Source organism: Asparagus officinalis, chromosome 4, assembly GCF_001876935.1.
Source record: "Asparagus officinalis chromosome 4, Aspof.V1, whole genome shotgun sequence".
NCBI lineage: Eukaryota > Viridiplantae > Streptophyta > Magnoliopsida > Asparagales > Asparagaceae > Asparagus > Asparagus officinalis.
This window is the reverse complement of record NC_033797.1, coordinates 111940375-111960876: the sequence shown is the minus strand read 5'-3', so window position 1 is coordinate 111960876 and position 20502 is coordinate 111940375.

Here is a 20502-nt window from a genome sequence, read left to right as displayed (position 1 = left end):
TCATACTCAAGGCTTGCAATCTTAAGACTTCTTAGGTTCAGAGGCTTGACATCTTCAAGCTCTTCAATCACATAGGCCTTCATTTAACTTGGTTTGGGAGAACATTCCTAGCTCTTTGCTTGGATTGTTGAAGTAGACTCAATCCGAACCCCCGGATTTAAGGCTCATAAGCTCTCTGCAAACCCTTGCATTGTAGCTCTCTCCAAGCTCGCGGCTTTAATACTTTTTAAGCTCAAGTATAACCGAACTTGATCACCCTGGATTCTCTACTGCGTACTAAAGCTCCAACCACAACTTCGATCGGATCGTCCAATGGAAGCAAACTCGGCACGAACACTGAGGGAGGCGTCCTACCGCTGCCAACGAACCCATGTTAAACAAGAAGGGTCGTTCCCTTTTCCTCTATTGTAAAACATTAATCGTTAGTTTGTAATAAGCCAATCTTATAAACACAAATGACCCCTCGAACGGGAAGTCAAGTTTTTACACCCGACAAGGCACCTCTGTCTGCATGATGTTCTCTGGTGACTTGGAAATGCTGGGTTGCTCGAGAGTGTCAGTGTAAACTGGCCCTGAGCTTATCCTTGAGATTGTCGACCCGAGCTTAGAGAGGGCATCTGCCCGGGCATTGAGAGTGCGGGGGACTTGGGCTATCTTGAAATCTGTAAAGCTTGTCAACAGTTCCTTAGCTACTTTGAGATATAAGGCCATCCTCTGGTCTTTAGCTGCATATCACCCATTCACCTAATGGACGACCTACCGCGAGTCGGCCAATATGTAGAGGCGTTCTGCCTTCATCACTTATGCCACTCGAAGGACAATAAGAAGAGCCTGAGCTTTGATCAGGAAGTCGTCGCTCGATGAGGGCAACTCGATCAGGAAGTCGTCCAAGGCCTGAGCTTTGATCATCATCCTGGGTTCGAACTGCACATCATGCTCACTAAGATCAACTGCCCAGGCAACCATCCTCCTAGAGGTTATGGGGCTACCTAGTGCTTTCTTCAGAGGTAGACTTCTCCGCACAATTATAGCATGGGCCTGTAAGTAAGGGTGAAGTCTCCTCGTAGTCATGATGAGGGCGAAGGCAGCCTTCTCTATGAGGGGGTAGTTGAGCTCGGCCGCTTTTAGAATCCAGCACACATAGTACATAGGCTTCTGAATTTTCTCCTCTTCTCGAACAAGGATGGAGTTGATGGCTTTGAAGGAGACGGTCATGTATAAGTACAAAGTCTCTCCCCCTATGGGCTTGTTCAGCAACAGTTTGGGACTCAAGTAGGCCTTGAGATCCTAAAAGCTGCACTGCGTTCAATCCTACAATTCATGCTCTCCTTCAAGTTATTGCTTCCCCTTAGAGTCTTTAAGAATGGGAGGCTCTCTCAAAAGATTTGGAGAGGAATTGACCCAATACCACTATCTTCCCGTTCAGCTTCTAGATATCCTTCAAGGTGTGCCGCTCGGGAAGTCGCTCTATGGCGGCTATCTTCTTGGGGTTGATCTCTATACCTCCCTGGGTGATCATGAACCCCAGGAACTTTCCTGATTGTACCCTAAAGGCACACTTGGCGAGATTGAGCTTCATTTGGTAATGCCAGAGAGTCGAGAAGGTCTCGTCCAGGTCTAATATGTGGGCTGGCGCTTGCTTCAACCTCACCAGTAAGTCGTCCACATAAGCTTCCAGATTGTGACCAATCTAGTGCTTGAAGACCTTATTGACAGGTTTCTGATATTTGGCCCCAGCATTCTTCAAACCGAATGGCATCATCTTGTGACAATATGTCCCCAAGTCGGTGATGAAGGAGGTCTTCTCCTGATCATGCTCAGCCATGAAGATCTAGTTGTATCCAGAGAAGACGTTCATGAAACTAAGCAGCTCGTGCCCTACACTTTTCTTTGTTGAGGTCGGTAAAGTCCACACACATCCTCCATTTGTTCAGTACCTTCTTCAAAAACACAACATTAGCCAGCTATTCCGGATATTAGACTTCCCGGATGAAACCATATCTGAGGAGTCAATCGACTTCGTCAGCCACCGCCTTTTGGCGCTCTGGGTCGAGATGTCTCTTCTTTTGTCATACAAGCTTAGTGTGTCTGTTGACAGCCAACTCATGGTTGATCACTTCGGGGGAACCCTTGGCATGTCCTTAGGACCCTAGGCGAACACATCAGCGTTTGCCTACAAGAATTTCATTAAGACTCCTCACAAGGGCTCAACTAGGGTGGACCTAATCTTGATCGTCTTTAGTCCTTCCTGGTCAATTGGTATCTCTTGGAGATCTTCCACCGGTGTTGTCCTCTGCCGCTCCGTCAATTTCTCTAACTAGAGGCAGGCTTTCTCAATGGGCAAGGCATCTTTCACAACTTTACCCTTGGTCGAGAGCAGGTAACAGGACCTGGCCTCTTACTGGTTGCTCCTAGTAACTCCGACTCCATTAGGAGTTAGGAACTTCATCATATTATGGTAGGTTGATGGGACGACCCGCAAGAGATGGAGGACGGTTCAGCCTAGGATGATATTATGGGTCGACTTGAGATTCATCACTAGGAACTACACTTGGACGGTGGATTTCCTAGGGCACTCTCCGATTGTCAAGGGGAGAGTGATCATTCCTTCATGCAGGAGAGAGTGTCCAGTGAATCCAATGAAGGGTCCTCTATAGGGAAGCAGCCGAGATTTATTGATGCCCATCTGATTGAAAGAGTCGACATACAAGATATCCACTGAGCTCCCTGTGTTGAACATGATCCTCTTTTGTTAGAAATCTTGACCCCCAATATTAGTTTGTTTTGATGATAACAAATATTATATGTTATGTGTATTATGTGCTAACATTTGTTTTACAATATCAGAGCTAAATCAACAATGATATTCAAAGAGATACTGAAGATATAGGATGAGTTCAAGGCAAAATGAAGCAAAGAAGAAGATATACTTTATTGTCAAAATATAATTTTACATTTTCTTTGCTTAGAAATGTGTACAAGCCTTGATCACTCACACACATGCACACACATAGTGTTATAACACACTAACATATGCTTAGTGTATTGGTTAACTATAGAAATCCCCTATATTAATCATTAGATTTAATAAATATTGAGTGAAACTTAAAACATATCATATAGCTCATATCTATCCCTTTATAGTCGACTAATAGCATGAATAGTCGACTACAAAAGACACAGACAAAATATCAGTTTCTGTGTTATTACAGACTAGTCAACTACTAGACATTATAGACGACTAATAAGAGTTGATTTTGAATTCCAGGCTTTCTGTCGATTACAGAGTAGTCGACTAATAAACAGAGTAGTCGACTAGTAAGAAATAATCTGCATACTCAGAGTCTATTTGAACTCAGACTAGTCGACTAATAAGACTTGTAGTCGACTACTCAGAAAGTTTTTCTGACAGTTTGACGTTTGAATAAGTAACTATTTATAGCTGTTTTTGGACGTTTCTTAGGTTTGAAAACTTGTCATTTCAGAGGCTATAAATAGGATAACATGTCAGAAAACTAATAACAAGATTTGCACTTATAAGATTCACATATTGTGCAAATTAACTCTCTAAACTTTTAGTTTTTAATCTGTTTTTCCAGAAAAGAGAGTTTCTGATATTGCCTTTGTTCCATTCATTCTTAGAGATTGTTTAAGCAATATTCAGAGAGTTTAAAAGATTCATAAGCTATTGTTACATGTTCACATCCACATCAAGGCTTATAGGATTAGAATTGTACATTGCTTCAAAGGAAGATTCTCTCATTTTGTGAGAGGGGTTGATCTCTTAGTCTAGAAATCGGTGTGACGATTGGCGTGATCTTGTCAATTGGGTTGTAATTTGCATGGTCTTGCAAATTGGTCAGGTTTGCTTTTTGATTTTGTAAGGTTTCAAAATTATAATGGAAATCTCAAGGAGGATTTGCTTAGGGACTGGATATACACCGGGGAAGTGGAATCAGTATACATGCTTGTGTTTGTGATGTTCATTGTCTGAGATTGTTGCCATTATTTCTTGTAATTTATAACACATCTTGCAAACTCATCATCTAGTATTTAAGTGTAAAGCTTCCGCAGATTTTTATAAGAGCGCACTCTATTCTTAAGGGTCACGATCCTACACTTGGTATATATAAGCAAATCAGACCCTACATCTTCACCTAGAAGCTATCAATCCCGACTGTTATGACGATAGGATCGTCATGAGGTGTCTCGACGCCTTGCAGCTAGGCATCCCCAAAAGAGATAGGCTCCTCTGCCTTCGTCCTCTTGTCGCATTGGTCGACTCGCAACGCCCTCTTAGAATACCTCTTCCGGGCATTATTGGATGACCCTCCAGTAGTGGGACCACCACTAATCATACTAATAACCCCCTTATGGCTAGGCTCTGGGGATCGGCTGTTTTAGCACGGTTGAGGACGAGGCGACCGCGAGCGGGATCTCATATCCACCTTGACTGGGGCTTGCCCTCTAGTCTCTCTAAAAGACGAGCTTCTTCAAATACCCTCTCTCGATCAAGTCCTCAATATCCCTCTTGATGATGCGACAGTCATTGATGAGATGGTCGTGATCCTTGTGGTAGTGGCAAATATGCTTGATTTTTTGGCTTCGGGAATCCAACCTCATCTTAGGAGAAGGCTCTTTGAGGTGCCCCTCCTTCTAGACTCTGGTAAGAGCTTTTGTAAGGGAGGTGTTGAGGACTATGAGAGCAGGCCTTGGCACCTGGTCCCTCCGTCAGTCCCTCCTATCAGATCGGTTAGAACGAAAGTTGACTCTCGGGAGGTCTCTCGGCCACTCCTGCTTCCCAGGGAGGGTCTCTGGCCGAATCCGGTACTGGCGCCACCGCTGATGCTGCTGCTTAAGTCGACTGGGAAAGTAGCACTGATAGTGCTACTGAAGTTATACCTGTGGAGGTCTATGTGGCCCTAGCTACCATTTTGTAGGCTCGGGTATCCTCCATGTCCATGTACCATGAGCTTTGGTCATCAACTACTCATAATTGGTGACTGGCTTTTTGGCAAGCGAGTAGGCTAACTCGTTGCTCTACAAGCCGGCCACGAGAGCAGACATAGCGACTACATTCCCTAGGTCATTGACCTCTAGCCTCTTCGCCTGGAACCTCTTTAAGTAGGCTCGAAGGCTCTCTCTCGGCCCTTGCCTCATCTGGATCAACACATGAGGGGGAGCTTCTACTTGGTGTCAACGAGCAAGTAGTGGATGAACTTCTGATTGAGTTGTTAGAAGCTGTTGATGGATTTCTTCTCAAGGGTGTTCCACCAGAGCTTGGCACTCCCTGAAAGAGTAATGGGAAAATATCGATAGATAACCACCTCTGATGCTTGAAGCATACTCATCACATCATAGTAATTCTGAACATGCCCGGAAGGATCTCCTTCGCCTTTGCATGTTTCCACATGAGGCATCTTGAACTTCTGACATGGGGTATTTATAAGATCATCTAAAAGAGGGGTGTTCCCCCCAATGGCTTCTGTGATCGGTTTGTACACTCGATCATATCCGGAGGCCCCTAAGGTAGCAGAAGGGGCTGGAGAAGTATGGTGATGGGAGAGAGTCTTAGAGATTGTTCCCCTAGTGCGGTCCCCAAGGTGACCAGGGCAAGGACTCTCGCTGGTGATTTCTTGATGAGAGAGGAGACGTCGGTGAGGCTCTGCTGGGCGAGTCGGCTAGTGAGGTGGCAGGGTCGCATACTCAATGCAATCCCTCAACTGCTTAGCAGCAGCATGAGGAGTCCGAGGTAGGACTACTTGCTGTGCTCTGGAAGGAGGATGAGTCTCCGACCGTAGGTCTTCAGAATGTAGGGGATAGCTGAAGTAGCTTGTTGTGGCTGTGGAAGTCAGTGAAGAAGCATGGGCTGGCGGCTGTGTCAGCACCTACTTTATAAGCGTTGCTTGGCGAGTGGAGGAGAGATCACCTTAGCATTAAATGAGGGATGGTCGGAGGCATGGCGTTGCCGATGTGATTCGATGAGTCATGAAGACTATCGGGGCTAGAGGCATGATGGCGCTTGCTAAGCATTAAATGCGACACTGATGTGCTATCAGTGGGAGAGATTAGAGGTTGAAGTCATCCTTTGGCTTAGCCATGAAGTAACGTCTTTTGAGTTGACCTCGCAAGACATCAAATAAATGGTCTAATGGGCTCATTGCGAGTCATCTTCGATGAGAGGGCCGTCAAGTTCTATCATTCGAGTCGACATAAGAAGATGTCGACTCGGTGAGTCGGCTAAGTCAGAATCCTTGCTGGTCTCGACCGTCAATTCGATTGGGGCATTGCATGCAGAAGTACACCTATCCGTTGCTTGGCAAAGGGCTGCACTTTGGCGACTGAAAACACCATAACAGATAGTAATATAGATGAATAGGTGCCAACATAGTTGAGATGTATTCATCTATTGTGATGCAATAAATTCAAAAAAATTGTAATTGTTAGTGATTTAATAATAAATAATTTATTTTTTTAATATTTTAATTTCTATGATATTTGTATTTGTAAATTGTATAAAAAAGTGATTAATAATATGATTAATTTTTTATTAAAATTTTGCATATTTTAATTTTAATTACTCTTAAAATTTTATTTTTAGGGGGAAAAACTAATTAAAAAAAGGAAATCAACCGGCCCGACCCGATGCCCGGCCCGCTCTGGCCCGAGCCCTAACCTAGACCCGGCCTGGTCCAATCGGGCTCGACTCCAAGTACCCCTTTTTGCCTGGCCCGGACCCGGTTTTTCGGGTCTGGCGGGGGAAATGATCAATCATATGGTATTTATGGGATAGGTACTATGAGGATTCGGATACACGACAGAGTAGTCCGTCAATTAAAGAAGGTAAGATTTGCTCCTCAGTTGAAGAAGAAACTTATCTCAGTTGGAGCTTTGGAGGCAAAGGGATTCAAGGTGACCTTTGAGGATGTCGTAGCAATGGTTACTAAGGGATCTTTGGTGATGATGAAGGGAGTCCATAGTCGGAAATTGTATTATCTGAAGGGAAGAACCGTGATTGGCCAGGTTGCTTCAGCTATTTCAGAGACGGGCATTAGCAGACTTTGGCATTATAGATTGGGACACATGGGAGAGAAGTCATTGCAGGCATTGTACAAGCAGGGGCTATTGAAGGGAGCCAAGAGTAGAAAAGTTAAGTTCTGTGAGTATTGTGTTCATGGCAAGAAGACGAATGTGAAGTTCGGGACAACCATTCATAGGACGAGGAGCATCTTGGATTATATGCACACAGATGTTTGGGGTCCCACCAAGACTACATCACTTGGTGGTAGATATTGGTTCGTCATGTTTGTTAATGACTATTCTAGGTATTGTTGGGTGTACACCATGGTGAAAAAGAGTAAAGTCCTAGATATATTTATAGAGTGGAAGAAGAGATTGGAACTGCAGACTGGGAGAAAGATCAAGACGTTGCGATCCGACAACGGTGGTGAGTACACATCAGACCCCTTTCAGCAGTTATGTCGAGACGATGGCATAGAGAGACACTTCACAGTTAGTCATACACTGTAGCAAGAATGGGGTATAGCAGAGAGGTTAAATTAGTCTTTGTTGGATAAGATACGATTTTTGTTAGTGCATAGTGGTTTGGAGAAGATCTTTTGGGCTGAGGCACTTTCATATGCGAGTCACCTCATTAACAGACTGTCTTCATCTGCGATTGAGGGGAAGACCCCTATGGAGATGTGGTCGGGAGAGTCAGCACACGATTATGATCAACTCAATGTATTTGGGTGCCCTGCATACTATCATGTGAAGACTGATAAGTTGGAACCTCGAGCTAGGAAGGCCATATTTATAGGATTCAAGCACGGTGTCAAGGGATACAAGCTTTGGGATCCAGTTGATAGGAAGATTGTGCTGAGTAGAGACGTCACTTTCGATGAGGCTTCTATTTAGAAATAAAATAAAATATTGACATTCAGGACTGAGTTAACCAAGCCTTGGCCATTATATGGATGTACTGCTATAATTTTCCCCATTTGTGTTTGGTGGGTTTGACGAGCCCTTTTTGCATAGACTTGAAAAACTGGCTTTGTTATGTGATAAGTTGATCTCAATATCCTCAGGACATGCCATAAAGTCAGGCTTTAAGGATACAACCGACAAGGAACGTGTAGGTTCAACTACATAATCCCCATGTATAGTGCTAAACAACCCACCTGCTAAGGGAATCGTTACATTTTTATCTGCATTTATCAGACAGATGGTAAGGGTTAACCAAATGCATGTAGGAAACATCCTTAGTCTATTTCTAACTGTCGGTCGAAGAACCTAAAGTTGTCAAAACTGAACTTGCCATTGGACTAATGGGTACGTGCTTTCATCTGGTCCCAACCCATTAAGCTATGAATCTGGTGTGAAATAAGCTAAGGTACTAGAGGGAAGATTTAGCCATGTTGCATGTGAAAGAATAACCAATTGACCTCCCATCAAGCATACGAACAGGCACAACTGTTTGTTTGATTTATTACTCCCAGGATATAGAACCTATAACTTGTGGGAAAAAATCAAGAGGTCGTTTATATATAGATTTTTCATTGGCTTCGGTTTCTCAATATGTATTTGTTATTCATGAAACTCCTCAAGTTACTGATATTAAATTATGAGCCTATACATTACTTTACACATGTAGTTGTGTTTGAATTCGTGACCAGTTATATAGAACACTAAAACCTTATTTCTCAAGTTCTACATCGGTTCTTCTCACTCTCCTAGTAATTGCTAAACATAGTCTTTTATTAGTTATTGAAATAAGCTTGCAGTTACGAATTCTTAGGAGGATATTTATCCAAACTTTTTGCTAATCGTTCAGTAATTAGCTAGGGATGGCTATAGAGAGAATTGAAGAATTGTTTGTCTCATGAACATGTTTTGCGCGTTTAGAACTTATGACGTTGTTTTGAAAATTTTAACATGTTTAATGGATCTCCGGTAAACCTGCCCTCCAAAATGAACATGAACTTGCCAGTCAAAGGAAAAACTTTCTTTTGTGGCTTTCTACCTTTAAGGTCTCTTTAAATATGCAGTTGTGTTCAAAATCTAAACTTGTTATCTATAACCTTATTTCGCAAGTTCTTCTATTTTTCTCGCTTTTATAGTAATTGTTAAATCTTTTCCTTTTATTAGTCATTGAAATAAGCTTTTAGTAATCCAGTATTTAAGAGGAGTTTCATTAAGAATTTTGCTAATCATTCAATAATTAGGTAGAGATTTTCTATTAACAAAATTGAAGAATTGTTTGTATCATGAAGAGTGCAAGCATATTTTATGCATTTGAAACTAATGAAGTTGATTTTGAAAATATTAAGTTACTTAACAAGGGGAAAAAAATTAAAAAAAAAAAGAACATGGACTGACTGGTCAAATAAAAAAAACTTCCATTGTTGTTTTGTCATAGATTTATGGATGATTTGGATTGTGGCAACTAGTAAGAGATAGTTGTCTCTCGGATAAGATTAAGAAAAATAATGGAGAACAGAAGAAAGATTTTTGAACCAAGGTAAAATCACTTTTATTTTGCTTATAAATCATGTCTACCTGGCCGAGAAGAAAAATTCAAGATTCTTAAGTCATATCATGTTCTCAGTTAAAAAAGAAAAGTTCAAATTTTTCAGCAATGTCCTTCCTTTCACTGAGCAACTTGTGGCCAGAGATGACCATCGTGGGTTGTCCATGTTGGGGATTCGAAACAATCAATCGAACCATTGCTCTTCCGGACCTTGTGTTGAAAGTAGGAAAGTAGGAAAAAATACCACAAACAAAGATCTAACTTGCAAAAACAGTAAAGGAGACGAACACACAGATTTAACGAGGTTCGGCAACGTGTCTACGTCCTCGGGAGCCACACCACACAATCTCTTTATTAATTGAAGAATAAAATACAAGCTCTCAAACAATGGATTAATCTCTCTAAGATTCTCTCTCTTTTTGATGTAGTACAAACCCTAAAATCGTATGGGGTATATATAGAATCCTGGGTGAAACAGATTCCTAAACAGAACAGGAAACTGCCAAATTTACTCGCGGTCGACCGACGGTCTCGCGGTCGACCGGCCCGGTCGATCAACTGCAAAACCCGAGACCAAAATACTTACAGGGTTTTGGCGGTCGACCGCCCCGGTCGACCGCGACCTGCATCCCGACGATCGCGCCGATCCTCGTAGTGTGGCTCCGCCTTCGTCTTCTACTCGTGAAGGCCAACTGAAGTTGCGCACAACTCCAGTTTCTCAATGGTGACTGCCTTCGTCAACATGTCCGCCGGATTTTGACTCCCCAAAATCTTCATTAAGTGCAACTTTCCGTCCTCGATCAGCGAGCGTATAAAATGGTATTTAACGTCGATGTGCTTCGTTCTGGCATGATATACTGGATTCTTGGCAAGATGTATAGCGCTCTGGCTATCACAATAAAGAACTCCTCTCCCTTGCTTCAGATCCAACTCTTCCAAGCACCCGTTCAACCAGATCATCTCCTTGCTTGCTTCAGTCACCGCGACATACTCAGCCTCGGTTGTAGACAAAGTCACAATCTTCTGCAGACGTGAGACCCAGCTCACTGCTGTCGACGCTAAGGTATAAACATACCCCGTGGTGCTTCGCCTCGTATCATGATCACCGGCGAAGTCCGCATCCACGTATCCCTGCAGCACCAACTCCTTCCTCCTAAAACATAGTGGCTTGTTCGTTGTTCCCCTCAAGTACCGCATTATCCACTTTACGGCCTCCCAATGCTGCTTTCCTGGATTGCTTGCAAATCTGCTCACAACTCCCACTGCATGGGCGATGTCCGGCCTCGTGCAAACCATCGCGTACATGAGACTCCCAATGGCTGAAGAATATGGCACCCTGCTCATATGCTCTCTATCTGCATCTGTCTTAGGCGATTGCTCCTCAGATAACTTGAACTGACTTCCAAGGGGTGTGCTAACAACTTTAGCATTCTGCATGTTGAACCTCTGAAGTACCTTCTCAATGTATTCAGCTTGGCTCAAACTCAATGTCCCTTCAGCTTCATCCCTACTGATTCGCATCCCTAGAATCTGCTTCGCTGCACCCAGATCCTTCATTGCAAATTCCTTTGCTAGCTGCCTCTTCAAACTGTTTATCTCTTCTAAACACGGTCCTGCTATCAACATGTCATCAACATATAATAACAAAATAATGAAGCTGGACTCGAACCTTTTGAAATAACAGCAATGATCTGAATTGCATCTTCTGTAGCCATTGTTCTGCATGAAATTATCAAACCTCTTATACCACTGTCTCGGAGCCTGTTTCAAACCATATAAGCTCTTCTTGAGCTTGCACACCATCTCTTCCTTTCCTTCTTCAATGAAGCCAACAGGCTGCTTCATGTAGATTTCTTCATCCAAGTCACCATGAAGAAAGGCAGTCTTCACATCTAACTGCTCAAGGAAGAGGTCCTCTGCAGCTACCAAACTCAACACCACTCTGATGGTTGTGAGTTTCACAACAGGGAAATATATCTCCGTGTAGTCTACTCCTTCCCGCTGTTGAAACCCCTTCACGACTAATCTGGCCTTGAATCTCTTGCTTCCATCACTCTCCTGCTTGACCCGGTAGACCCATTTATTGTGCAAGGCTTTCTTCTGTGCAGGTAGCTGGGCTAACTCTCATGTCTCATTAGTGAGTAGAGAATCCATCTCCTCCTGCATCGCATGCTCCCACTGCTGAGATTCACTCACTTGCACTGCCTCTTCATAACACTCTGGCTCTCCGCTATCTGTTAAGAGTAGATAATCAAGTGACGAGAGGTATTTGGAATTTGGTTTGGGTACCCTGGATAACCTCCTAAGCTCCACGCCCTGGGTAGTAGCTTCTGCACCTGTAGTCTCCTCCGTTCTATGGTCAGAACTGACATCGTCGCCCCCATCTGGAAGTTCCTCTAAATCTATGTACTCGGATCCACCTGTATCCGTAGTGCTGCTCCCACTGCTTTGGCTATCCTTGGCATTGTCCTTGTCCTTGTACATCACCTCATCATTGAATATCACATCCCGGCTCCTGATGATCTTCCTGTTCTTTTCATCCCAAAGGCGATACCCGAACTCATCAATGTCGTATCCAATGAATGTGCACTTCTGTGACTTAGCTTCTAGCTTGTCCCTGACATGGTCACTGATATGAACATAAGCCACGCAACCAAATACCCGCAAGTGTGAGAGATTTATCTTCTTTCCACTCCAAACCTCCTCTGGAATCCCAAAATCTAATGGAACTGATGGCCCGTGATTAATCAGGTAGGCTGTCGTATGCACCGCATCCGCCAAAAATGTCTTAGACAGACCTGCATGTAGTCGCATGCTCCGCGCACGCTCTGTCAAGGTCCTGTTCATCCTCTCTGTAATGCCGTTCTGCTACGGCATCCCTGGAGTAGTCCTCTCTAAGCGAATCCCATTTGTAGCACAGAACCTCTTGAACTCCTCCAGCTCGTATTCTCCACCATTATCTGATCTCAAGCACTTCACCTTCAGATCTGTCTCGTTCTCGACCATGGCCTTCCACTTCTTGAAGATTTCGAACTCCTCTGACTTGTGCTTCATGAAGTAAACCCACACCTTCCTCGAGTGATCGTCGATAAAGGTGACGTAGTATCTCGAACCACCAAAAGAAGACACACTGGCTGGGCCTCATACATCTGTATGAATCAACTCTAGCTTCTGAGCCTTAGGTGACCTTCCACCCTTCTGGAAACTAACCCTCTTCTGCTTCCCAAAGATGCAGTCTTCACAAACCCCGACTTCCACGGTGTCGATCCCGGTTAGCTTTCCTTGTGAATGTAGAATTTTCATCCCCTTCTCGCTCATGTGTCCCAGCCTGTTGTGCCACAGATCTGTACTCTCCTTGCCAGCTGCAATTGCGAGGGTGTCACTCGCATGTGAAGTGAGGTAGAGAGTTCCCGTTTTGTTGCCTCGGGCAACAACCATCGTACCGTTGGAGATCCTCCACGAATCCCCGGTGAATGTCGAAATGTAGCCTTCTGCTCCAAGCTGTCCCACCGAAACAAGATTCCTCTTCAGCTTCGGCACGTGTCTCACGTTCTTCAAATTCCACTTAGAGCCCTTTATCTGTATCTGAATGTCGCCCTTTCCAACAATATTGCAAGGTTCATTATCCCCCAAATATACTTTACCAAAGTCCCCTGCTACATAGTTCTGAAGTAGTTTCCTATTAGCAGTGGCGTGGAAAGAAGCTCCTGAGTCGATGACCCAAGAATCAGAATCGCTATCCATAGCAAGGATCAAGGCATCCTGCACGATATGAGCCTCCTGTTCACCTGTATCCTTCTTTGGTGCTTTACAGACCGAAGACATATGGCCCTCCTGGCCACAGCTCCAACACTTCTCTTTGATGGACCTAACCTTCGAGTTCGGCCTCTTCTTCACTGATTTCGACCGATTCCTGTTCTGGTTCCCTTTCTTCTGGCTTCTGCCTCTCTGCTCGAAACTTAGGGCTGAACCTGAACCTTCTGATTCGGACGATTTCCTTCTAACCTCCTCGGATAGAATCATGCTAACAACCTCATTCAGCTTCAACTTCTCTTTCCCCGCCGAATTGCTGATTGCCGTCACACAACCTGCCCAACTATCCGGCAACTGCGATAGAATCAATAGGGCTTGCACTTCGTCATCAAACGTGATGTCCACGGAGATCTCCCACTTGGAGACCAAAGTGCCTGCAATGAGTTCCCCGAACTCTCCCCGCCTTCTTCGCATGTATCTTTCCCCCGAAAAATTCTTCCTTCAATCAACAATATCCCGCGCGATCTCGCCGATCCTCGTAGTGTGGCTCCGCCTTCGTCTTCTACTCGTGAAGGCAACTGAAGTTTGCGCACAACTCCAGTATCTCAATGGTGACTGCCTTCGTCACATGTCCGGCCGATTTTGACTCCCCAAAATCTTCATTAAATGCCAACTTTTCGTCCTCAACTAGCGAGCGTATAAAATGGTATTTGACTCGATTGTGCTTCGTTCTGGCATGATATACTGGATTCTTGGCCAAGATGTATAGCGCTGCTGGCTATCACAATAAAGAACTCCTCTCTCTTGCTTCAAATCCAACTCTTCAAGCACCTCGTTCAACCAGATCATCTCCTTGCTTGCTTCAGTCACCGCAACATACTCAGCCTCGGTTGTAGAGCAAAGTCACAATCTTCTGCAGACGTGAGACCCAGCTCACTGCTGTCGACGCTAAGGTATAAACATACCCCGTGGCTGCTTCGCCTCGTATCATGAATCACCGGTGAAGTCCGCATCCACGTATCCAGCTGCAGCACCAACTCCTTCCTCCTGAAAACATAGTGGTTTGTGTTGTTGTCCCTCTCAAGTACCACATTATCCACTTCACGGCCCTCCCAATGTTGCTTCCCTGGATTGCTTGGCAAATCTGCTCACAACATCCAGCATGGGCGATGTCCGGCCTCGTGCAAACCATCACGTACATGAGACTCAATGGCCGAAGAATATGGCACCCTGCTCATTGCTCTCTATCTGCATCTGTCTTAGGCGTTGCTCCTCAGATAGCGTGAACTGACTTCCAATGGGTGTGCTAACATCTTTAGCATTCTGCATGTTGAACCTCCTGCTGAAGTACCTTCTCAATGTATTCAGGCTTGCTCAATCTCAATGTCCTCTTCAGCTTCATCCCTACTGATTCGCATCCCCTAGAATCTGCTTCGCTGCACCCAGATCCTTCATTGCAAATTCTTTTGCTAGCTGCCCCTCTTCAAACTGTTTATCTCTTCTAAACCGGTCCTGCTATCAACATGTCATCAACATATAACCAAAATTAATGAACGGCTGGACGGTCGACCGCGACCTGATCCAGGCCCTCCCAGTCTCCTGTGCACGTTCGCGGTCGACCAGATCGGTCGACCGTGGAACTGTCTGCTCGTTTTCTCGTCCTTTTGATTCCAGCTTTCATCTCGAACTTTGAGTCTACACCTTAGACTAACAGTCCAGAATAGACAATCGGCTTTTCATGTTCAGGTCAGAGACAGAAAAATGAGGAACATAAGGTGAAGAGAAGAAATATTTAATCTTTTACTTGGGTAAATACTACTTGGATAAACTTATATAACATCTGTAGATCAGTCCATAGAGTGATTCAGGAAACCAGGAGTCCAGAACAAGTTCAACCACAAATTTGACGTGTTTATAATCGTGGACTAGAACAAAGAATAAACTGTCCATCAACCCTTGAAGAACATCTGTTCAATCACTAAATGTTGGTATATAAGAATTTCTCTGATCGAAGCCTATGCTCTAATGCTGACTGCATCAATACCATTTGTATGCATCGCACACCAATGCATTCAAGAACCATGTTGTAGGTTTGGATATTACTTTGAATGAAAACCATAAAATAGAGTTTCCTACGCTTAGCTGCATATCTATACAGTCCAGCTGCTTGGACAGTTTGCACTCAGGATACTGCTGACCACAAATATATCTCGCAACTCTCTGAACTCTTCTTCTGCGTGTCTCTTTCTTACACTGAATCCTTCTTGCAAGGGTTTTGTTTGAAGGGTGAAAATCATTACTTCTGTATCAGTTCCTGCGACGATCATCGGTATCGAGACAATCACCACTGATACTAAACTACAATTTAGAAGTTTTAACCTTGCATGTGTATTACATACCAGTGATGAACTACAGTTTTGTGTAAACCAGGGATTAGAATCTCATAGATAACCCAAATGGAGCTTAAATTTTTGCTCAGACACAAATATAGGTTAGGGGTGTTAGGGTGTGTTTGGGAACTTGGATTTGGGCCTAGATTTAAAATTCAGGGTATTTCAAATCCAAATATCTAGTTTGGATTCTGATATTCTGATTTGGACCTAGATTTTAAATCAATTGATTTAACAAAGATAAATTTGAAAGCCCAAAACAAGTGATTTCAAATTCCACTCAACCCTTTGTCATTTATCAAATCCTGACCCGATCCTCTCTTTCTTTTCAAGTCGCGATCCCCTCTCTCTCTCTCTGGTTTCGATCTCTCTCTCTCCCCCTACCCCCAAACCCTAGATCTGATCTAGGGTTTATATAGTGTTAATGTTGGATTCATGTTACATAACTTGCTTTTTTTTCCAGGTTTTGGGAACTGAAACCCTGTCTTGCATTTGGGTGAGTTCTCTTTTGCTTCTCCCCAAATGATTAATAACTCTTTGATATTCGTCTACTAAATGCAAACCTCTGATTTATCTTGAATTTTTGTTAATAACTTCTATTGACCTGACTCGTTGGCCTATTTATAACTCGGGTTGCTTAAATGGTGAGTTTTCCATTGCCTAATAACCTTCTACCTTCGAATCAAATTCTGTGAGATAACGACGCATGTTTTACCTCAGGTATATCGAGAGCAACTTATTTTTGCTTTTATGCTGATCCGTCGATGTTCGATCGGTAATTTGGTTTACATTGGAGGTGCACTCTTAAAAGTCTCAGGTCTGACTATGGGAAGCAATTTAGTTTACTTTTTCGCTTGGTTATTATCTGATTGTTTTGTGGACATGTCCTTAATCTGAAAGTTGTGTATCCTCCATCCTACTGATTCTTTCAGTATGTAGGGTTTAAAACTTTTCTTAAGTTTAAAGTTATATGTATGTGATTGTGGAACTCAGGAAGTAATTATAAATGAAGTCGAACAAATAACTAAAATGAGCTTCTCGTATTAGTTAATAAGAATATAGAACTTTCTCGTTCATAATTAATAAGAATATAGAACTTTCTCGCTTTCTTTATTTTGACAGTTCTAATTTGCCTGTCTATTGCTAAAATAAGATACTTGCAGATTTTGGCTAGAGCTGTTTGAACAATTTTCTATTCTGTACTCCCCCCCCCCTATGCATTAATATATCCGATTTTTGCTTCTCTCCAAATGTGTTTCTTTTCCCTTTTTTTTTCTTTTTGGACTAATTTTGCATAATTTTGATGGTTCTAACTCTGTGATCGCCTGATCCATGCAATTTATTATTGTTATTACTATTATTATTCATAATTTACTGGTTTGTAGCTATTTGTGCAATTTATTATTGTTATTACTATTATTATTCATATTTTACTGGTTTGTAGCTATTTGTGCAATTTGCATGGATGTTTGTAATCAAGTCAAGAGTAGCTTCGAAGTGAACTTAAATTTACATTTCCTGAAGGTACTATAATTTTTCAGGATTTAAAATTATTGCAGGTACTTCGCTTTCATTGTTAGTTATTAGATTAGATGACAGAATTTTATTTGTTTTTTCTTCTAATTTGTGATTACTTATAGATAAGGGTCCATTTATGTTCAATTAATCTAATATTAATGTACTATTCTTTAGAAAACACAGTGCAACTTGTTGTCTTCTACAAAGCAGATAGTGTAACCTATTTTGGCATTCTGCTGTGGAACTATATCAAAGCTGAAGGTCCTCAAACTTAATATTCATGATGATCGGTGCGATATTAATTGATCAGCACTCTCCTATGACATAGCTGAATATTCTCTTAAAAGAAGATAATTTTACAATTACTGCCATATGCAATTTTTTATTGTCATGCAAGAAAAATATTTACCTTGTGTTACAACCTAGGATATCAACTGAAGTTCGAATATAAACCACATTACATGATATAAACATATGATTGATGGCCTCCATGATGTTGCTAGAAAGCATCTTCGTTGATTGAAAATTAACTTCACATGAGGAGATGCAGATGCTAGCTTTTGCAGCTCTTCAGCAATCATGGAGAAACTTGAAAATTAACTTCACATGAGGAGATGCAGATGCTAGCTTTTGCAGCTCTTCAGCAATCATGGAGAAATTATAAGTCAGATCACTGTTTGAAGGATGCAGATGCTAGCTTTTGCAGCTCTTCAGCAATCATGGAGAAATTATAAGTCAGATCACTGTTTGAAGCTGTTATCGTCATCATTCGCAATTCTGGTGCAACTGCAAGTATGCACCTGATGTAGTCCACCTCCCAAGATGCCCCTGTAAAGTCATTGTATACTACTTTTCTCAGCTCCCCAAGGTACGGCAATTGATGCTTTGTGAAATATTGAGCATTTAAACCAATGCTTGACTTGAATAACTGTTGATTCTATTGATATAAAGGAAAATAATAGGTTATCTCAGGTTAAATTTTATGAGAAGTTAAAAACAGCAGCTATGTGATTCATATACTTACTATATTGTTCTCATCATGTAGTTTCATATTTCTAATGTCTAGAGTCTTCACATTAGGAAAACATCCAAGTGATTTGTACATAGCAACTGTAATGTTTGCCATGTTGGTGTCTACTAGAAGTTGCAAAACTTCAAGATTTTGATACAAAGAATCAAAAAGTGGGCCTTCCATCATACAACTCTACATTGCAAATTACATTCATAAAGATAGTGTAACAAAAATTACGCGTCCGAGCAAAAAATCATATGGATAAATGCATATCAGCAGATAGGATCTATAGTGTTCTAATATAAACCACATTACATGATATTTACCACTAAGTTTGTGTAAAGTTGTAATCCAAGTCTCACTTGATTTCCATGTTCGACGTAAGGATCTATCTGCTTGTTTGGAGCTTCAAATGGATTCCAAACTACAGGTTTTATGTATTCGTGGTAAAACATCTTTTTTGGCGAGCAGTGATTTTAAGATTCTTAGTTATTGCGTTGTTAACAGCTTCAAATGATCTCCTTTCTCTTTCCAGAACTGCACATTATTTAAAGTGCAACATGCAAAAGTTTCAGAGCTCATCACCATCTACTGGCCTCTTCCTACTCAAAATTGAGACATAGCAAAAATTGAATGGTTAATTACAGATAGACCCCCTGTACTGTTACCTAATAGCAGATAGATCCCCTTAGCAAAAATTGAATGGTTAATTACAACTTAGACATTTTGGTTTAATTTGTTAGCTTGTTAGCTTGCATTTCCTTCAGTTTATGCTCTTCCTTTGGTTCATGTATGATGCTAGACAGATTTGAGTAACTAAGTATCATGTATAATGTTAGGCTGAGTTGTAAAGTGTGCACAAATATAGTTCTCATGTTTGATTTAGGCGTTATTTGCGTGATTGCCATTGTCCTTTGTGAGAAAACATTATTAGCTCACAGTACTCATTCAAAACTTTAGCATTATACTGATATAATCCTCTGCATGATTAAAGAGGAGGTGCTGAGCTAATAATGTTTTAGGGTGAAGAGGAGGTGCTGAGCTAGTATTAGGTTGTGTATCATCTAGTGTATTGATTTCCCTAACCAATACTCTCACAGGTCTCCATATGCTTATCTTATTCAGTCTCATTTATCCGACATTTTGGTTTAATTTGTTAGCTTGTTAGCTTGATTAAAAAAAATTATTGATCTGCTCATTTTCTTTTCAGGTTTTGGGCTCATATAGTGATGGCATATGAATTACTCTTGTGTTGCTGCGGATAGGCTTTATCATACGAGCACTTCTGAACTCTCAATTGCAATTTCTTTATATCGAGGATACTTCTCCTCACATGCTATTCAGTTTGCAAGTCTTTGTGTTTTTTCTTATTAATATTTCTCTTGGTATATCAAAGACCAAATTGACTATGTAATTGTCAATTGTACCTGCATTTGAGAAGATAATGAAATTGTTACTTATTTGCTCTGATATCAACTTATTCTCACTTTGAATATAAGTGAAATATGAAACAAACCTCAAGTGTTTTCCAGACTGGATATCTGTGAAATATGCAATGATAATGTATTATTTAGATGTTTTTTTTTTGTAAGATACCTGATACGTTTGTAGAGTTTTCTTCATTTTCATTTTGTTGAAAGTCTTGCAAGTTATGGTTGATAATGAATTTGAAAACTTAGCAATGTAGCTATCATCGCCCAAAATTAGCTAAATTTGTGTTTTTTTTTTTTTTGTTACTATTTTACACATCTCCATTGCATTTGATGTAAACAAGATGGGTTAAGAGAATAAATTTTCATCAATTTTAAATTCAAATTCATGTATAATAAAGTACCCAAACACTAGATTTTGAAATCAAAGATTTCAAATCCTTTCCATCTAATAAAGATATCCAAACAAAAGATTTCTTAAATCATGGATTTCAAATCTTAAATTTAAAATCCCTTGATTTTAAATCAACTTCCCAAATCCAAATCAAAGTTTCCAAACGCAGCCTTAGAGAATTGTGATTTACGGTTCCGGGTTCATTTGGATATATCAGGATTCTTCTGACGTTATTTACGTCATGTAAATTAATTGATTACATGTATTTGTTTGTGAGAATGCTGTCACGTCTCATGTTTGCATATTGTGCACCCGGACTAGTGTTGATTGGTCTTTGTTTATCTATTTTTTCTCTCCCGGACTGATTGATTATTTCAGAACCTCGCAATTCCAACCACTTTCTTCATTAGTGTTCTCACAGTGGGACCTTTATGATAAAGCTGATTGAATCCATGATGCTATCCTAAAGACAATTG